The following is a 6,657-nucleotide window of genomic DNA, read 5'->3' on the forward strand; positions in this document are numbered from 1 at the left end:
GTACAGCAGAGTTTTCCGATTGATAAGCGTTATAGCTTTCGAAATTTATAGCACACTGATTACAGCGAACTACTAACAGACACTGTCTTTGTCGCGTAGCGTGGGTTGTAGTTATAGGCGTGGGAAGGTTTTCTAGAAAATTCAGATTACATAACAGTACTGAGCTATATTTAAACGTTCACGTATAAAGATATATTGTTGATTCTTACTCCCGAGAATCTTCTACAACTCTGGAGAATAGGCGGGAGTTTCGCAATACATATTTAACACTATAAGCTACGCATGTTTTAAAATATACAATTTATCTAAACAAACGTTCATATTAATACAAATATATAACAACAAATTCGTTACATGCTGCATACTGTTACCTGGGCCACGTAGACAGCTTTTAATACTGAGTGTTTTGTGCTTGAAATTCCATCTACTACAAAACGCCGCACTTAGCTTTTCACTGTAGGGGTAAAACCTACTTCGAATTTCTTCCTATAGGCCTGGAATGGCCAGGTTGTTAGGGCGCTCGACTCCCAATCTGAGGGTCGCGTGGGGGCGTTATAATGTGACGGTACACACCACTATTCGTTGGTAAAAGAGTAGCTCAAGAGTTGGCGATGGGTGGTGATGACTAGCTGCCTTCCCTCTAGTCTTTCACTGCTAAATTAGGGACGGCCATAATTTGATGTGAGAGTTTAAATATTGGACTGATGGTAACAGAACGCCATAATTTGATGCGTTTTCTTACAGTAAAGCCACATCGGGCTATCTGCTGGACGTGTGTAATGATTAGACCGTTGTTTAAAGAACGCCAAATCATTCTTGGTATCAAAATGTATTTGTCTCATTAGTACATGTATAATTCGTTTAGAGTATCTACAACAGGAAATTTGTTTTACTTCTAATGAAAGAAAAGAATCATGAAAACAAACCTAGCGAAAGAATTGAAAACTAGTACATTTGCGAATAATGCGTTTAACCATTAAAAATAATATTTGCTGGATGCTAATTTGATTTTTCTGTAAACGGTTACGGATGCCGAGAGCGTTAACAGAAAAGTAATACAAATGATCATTCGGTGAAACTACTCATCAGGAAATCATATGCGCTAGCTGGCTGAAACTAAGTTTGATTTCAGTTCAGTTAACAAGTCTTTCTATCTCGATTTCACTTCAAGATATACTGTATCATGAACAAGTCTAGACTGTCGAGTCACTGATGAATTTTTGTGAAATGAAAATATAGTTAAGGGTTGGATCTGAGGATGAGACTCTGATTACTTAGCAGGTACTTTAAGTTAGCCAACTACGATTTTGCCTTTCGAATGCTGCAAAGCTCGGTTTATTATTTGTTACTCAAGGTGTGTCATTTGAAGGTGCTCTTAAGCTCTCTCACTAAACTTGCGAATGGCGTTGTCAGAAACATATATAAATTGCCTAATTGCGATTCGTGCACATGACAATAAACACGTTTATATACATCTTTAAAATAGCACTGAAACGTACATTCAGAGTTCCTTCGAGCGATTTCTTACAGATTGGATCAACATGCAACAAGAACTGTTGGTTTATACGCTGATGTGAATCGCTTTAGTACAATCCAGCAACGACACGTTTTCAATGCTTTTGTACTTGAACATCAAGTGACTTTATTAAGCTTACAATAGGCGCGCGCTCGCGTGCGCAAGCGCTTTAACGAGCGTCGTCCGGTCGTACAACCTAAGCGGCGAGGCGCTGGGAATAACTAGTCACGGTAATATAGATTTACTTAGGTTTAAACAAAAATTATAGTTGATTGATGCAATCCTACTATACTTTAAGAGTAGTCTGTTTCTTTGACCTCTAACCTTCTACAAGGATTTTGTATTTGGACATGTCAAATGTAGTTTAATCAACCAATTATGATTTGGGATGTGTCAAGAAGAAGTTATTTTTCTTTTTTCATAGTTTCAGTACTGGATAAATATAGGTCAGTCAGTGGGGGTGGCCATTAGAGGCATTGATGTGATCTATCCAGTTTCCTCTTTCATTACACGGGGTTTACATATAGTCTATGTACTTTCAATCAACACTGGCATATTTAGGACAAAAACAGAAACACCATTCATAAAAGGTGGAGCATTAGTGCTACAGTTGAGTTTCGTTTTCAAACGCCATCAATCATTTGAGGGATTTCTTTTTCACACGTTGTTTATAACAAGATAGGCACATTTATATTAAGCGAGATGTTTTTAAGTCACATGTTACTTATTGCATTTTGATAAATATAATAAAATAGAAAACAAAATTATTTTGAAATAATCAAGACCAGTCGACACGAATAATTTTATGCTCTTTTAACCTTTATATTGCCACTGGCACATTTCGGAGAAAAACATAAAACTCTCACCGTGCATAGCACGGGTACATATGCCGGTGAACAACAATTAATTAAACGAACACTTACTCCATTTTCACCTTGTTCTACAGAATGAACAATGAGTCTAATATGAGGTAATGTGAGTCCAGGACAACTGAACACTGGATATTTAGACACCTAAAAAATGACGAAGTAGGACATTTAGACACCACTTGTTTATTACGAAATAAAACAATAATTACAATAATTTTCTCCACTATATGACCTGTATACAACTAGGCCTACTATATTACCAGTTTAATTTTCTCTATTATATGACCTGTATACATCTAGGCCTACTACATTACCAGTTTAATTTTCTCTATTATATGACCTGTATACATCTAGGCCTACTACATTACCAGTTTAATTTTCTCTATTACATGACCTGTATACATCTAGGCCTACTACATTACCAGTTGAACACCATCATAGATATAAGTAAACATGGCAAGGTCAATAAATGTGGCAAATAATGCAGACATCTCAGAAAAGTTGAATTTTATAATGAGTACAAACTGTACAATGTATTAATTAAAATCTAATTCATATAGAAATATTGATAATCTTATTTTATCTATAGTTACCCTGTATTCTGTGACCTTACACTTTAACCTATTCATCACTCTATGGTTAATATTTATTTGTACATAAACATTTTTATTTCTTCGGAGGTCGTGTAGGCCCGGCATGGCCAGGTGGTTAGGGTGCTCGACTCGCAATCCACGGATCGCGGGTTCGAATCCCCGTCACACCAAACATACTCGCCCTTTCAGCCGTGAGGGCGTTATTATGTGACGGTCAATCCCACTATTTGTTGGTAAAAGAGTAGCCCAAGAGTTGGCGGTGGGTGGTGATGACTAGCTGCCTTCCTCTAGTCTTACACTGGTAAATTAGGGACGGCTAACGCATATAGCCCTCGTGTAGCTTTGCGCGAAATTCAAAAACAAAGAAACAAACAATCGGAATTAGTGATTTGCTTGTGAAAACGTACAAATTTGTTATTGACAGGTGAAACTTTCTTTCTTCTAACGCCTTTATAGTTATTGCAAAAACAATTTAATAACGTTTTATTTCTATATCATGTAGATTACCTGTGGTTCAGCACTTTGGTGCCCATCGCTCATGTAGTTGCTACATATAGGTTGAAAAACATCACAGTCGGGGTCCCACTATTTGAATTTGATTCATCTGGGATGATACAACAGTTTTCTGATTGCGTTTGTGTCATGTCTGAGAGAATTGTCTTTATTCCTACCATATGTTCCTGGTGTACATCTTTTTGTTCATATAGTCGTGGTATACATCTTTATGTTCATATAGTCCTGGAATACATCTTTTGTTCATATGTTCCTGGTGTACATCTTTTTGTTCATATAGTCGTGGTATACAGTTTTATGTTCATGTGGTTCTGGTGTACATCTTTTTGTTTATATAGTCGTGGTATACATCTTTTTGTTCATATGGTCCTGGTGTACATCTTTTTGTTCATATGTTCCTGGTGTACATCTTTTTGTTCATATGGTCCTGGAGTACATCTTTTTGTTCATATGGTTCTGGAGTACATCTTTTTTGTTCATATGTTCCTGGTGTACATCTTTTTATTCATATAGTCGTGGTATACATTTTTATGTTCATGTGGTTCTGGTGTACATCTTTTTGTTTATATAGTCGTGGTATACATCTTTTTGTTCATATGTTCCTGGTGTACATCTTTTTGTTCATATGGTCCTGGAGTACATCTTTTTGTTCATATGGTTCTGGAGTACACATTTTGTCTAAAGTACGTTTATGTTTTTAATTTGACCATAAGTGTAGCCATATCCCCTACAATATGTTGGTATTATTATTATTTATTTCTAATATTTAAAGTTCAGTGTGATTTTAATCATAATTTGTTTATCTTTAATAAATTTATTTGGTTTACTGCATCTATTGTGTCTTGTCTGAATCTAATCACCTACGTTTTTAGAATGTTTATTATTCTTGTTCATTGGGACTTTGAGCTAAGGGTTTGCAATTAATCAATACACAAGATTATAACATGCATATTAATTCACAAATTTAGTTGTTTTAAAGCTCTTTATTTCTGGTCTATTCTATGGACATAGTAAACTGAACAACAAATGATAAACGATTGGACTGTTATGCAGCAGTGTAAAATCCAGGACATAATAAATATATTGTTTTTATTAAATCTTATTCTAGGAAAAACGTACTGCATTACTAATCAGCATGAAGGTGGATATGACTATGTCCATAGATGAAATATAAATGAGCGAAGAATATATGTTTTTTTGTGGGGGGTGTACCCCTTTTTTGTGAATTTACAGGCTCGTACGCAGAATGTTTGAAATGGGGTTTCTAATTTGTGAGATCAAAAGGCAACACGTTTTGCGAAATACAATCAGAACGCTTTGCATGCTAATGATACGGGGGTCTGGGGGGCATGACCCCCAGAAAATGTGTGACAGATAGGTGCTATGAAAATATAGCATGAAATATAGCTTAAACAATTGCATAAAATCCACAAACATTCAATGAAAAGTCAACAAATCATTATTTTCACAGCAGTGTCATAAAGATTATGTATTAAAGCTAGAGCACCCAGTCTTTCTTAGGTTTGCGTATTCCTCAGGTAATTATTCAACCGGCGAAGAGTAGATACCGAACGTTCATATCAATTTGGCGGCATTATTTTTTTACATCAGAAATATAAGGGGCGTCCGAACCCCCTTGAACCCCCTCGTACATGCGTGATTTATATATACATATATATTTTTTTTTTTTTGCTCCTAGAAAAATCATTTAATTTTGCACCATTAAATCACACTATCCAATGGTTGTGTCTCGCTTATTCTTGTGTTGTGCTAAATAGCCACTATTTCAACCACCAAGCTAAACAGTATCGATAAAACATTACACTCTACTAACATGTACCTTACGCTACCAGGACTAACTAAGCAACTGAGCTGCTACGATCCCCCGAAGCAGCAATAGAACAGTCTAAGATTACAGTGTAATGCACCTGCCAAGAAACAGAAGAGGGTATCAAATTTATGACCAGGTTCATTGTGTAAACATCTCACGCGACCTCACTCGGCTGTTGTCCACTTTAATCAGATCCTCTTAACCTGATTCATAACACGATAACACACTCGGGATGTTTATCAAGCTCCTTGGCTCGCCATATAATATTTATATGAGTGCTGTTAGATAATCGGTTTTTAAATAACATGAAGGAAATTGGCAGCTTAATGTAATACTTGCCAAATTACCAAGTTGTTCTAACAAATTACTTAATTACTTCATAGTTCTGTTCTACTCTTAATGGAACTGTCTTCAGTGAACATATTTTACACGTGTATCATGTGTTTCACATTTTAGATACCTGTAAAATTACACATTACTGCCGGGATTATCATTTAAACATTTCTATGAAGCTTTTGTTTCTTTGAGTATATATGGTAAACAACGTGCATGTTATTTCAGCTAATTTTTAATAGTTGTATTTTAGGTTGATGTATTTTAATTAATTGTTTTATCTTGTCTGCTACCAGGTTGAAAGTGAAGTAGACTAATGAGAATCAACCTATAAATTTGCCTAAACCCGAGAGAATTAATTATGAATACTAGTGAATTTCTGTAAATTATACTTGTGTTTCAATTGAGCATTGTCCCAGCATATAGTTAGTTTATAAACTCTGTAATGAAACTTTATATTATAGTTGTGTTACACATGAGCGTTGTCCCAGCATATAGTTAGTTTATAAACTCTGTAATGGAAGTTTATAACTTATACCACTTAAAAATATCATCTCAATGTTTGGCTTGAAAACAAATAATATCACCAATAGTGAAATAGAGTCTTCTCACCGGATACTTCATTAACATTTAAAATATTTGAAATATTTTCTGTTTCATGCACCGCCTTCAAATTTCAGAAATATAAATTAAAATTTGAATAATTGATTTTTAAAGTGGAAAAAATAGGAAAATATTTTATTTTTTAAAGACTTTTTAATGAAATTTATTTTATTCTAAATAAACATAATTATTAATTAGTCTAACTTGATCTAACCTCACATAAACCGACATAACCTAGCAAAATAAAAATTTATGAAAAATAGTTCTTATCACTTCTTCATATTTTAATTTGTATTATCGAAATCAGCATTAAAAACTACATTGTTTGTTTGTTTTTGGAATTTCGCGCAAAGCTACACGATGGCTATCTGCGCTAGCCGTCCCTAATTTAGCAGTGTA

This window comes from Limulus polyphemus, unplaced genomic scaffold (genome assembly GCF_000517525.1).
Source record: "Limulus polyphemus unplaced genomic scaffold, Limulus_polyphemus-2.1.2 Scaffold460, whole genome shotgun sequence".
NCBI classification, from domain to species: Eukaryota; Metazoa; Arthropoda; class Merostomata; order Xiphosura; family Limulidae; genus Limulus; species Limulus polyphemus.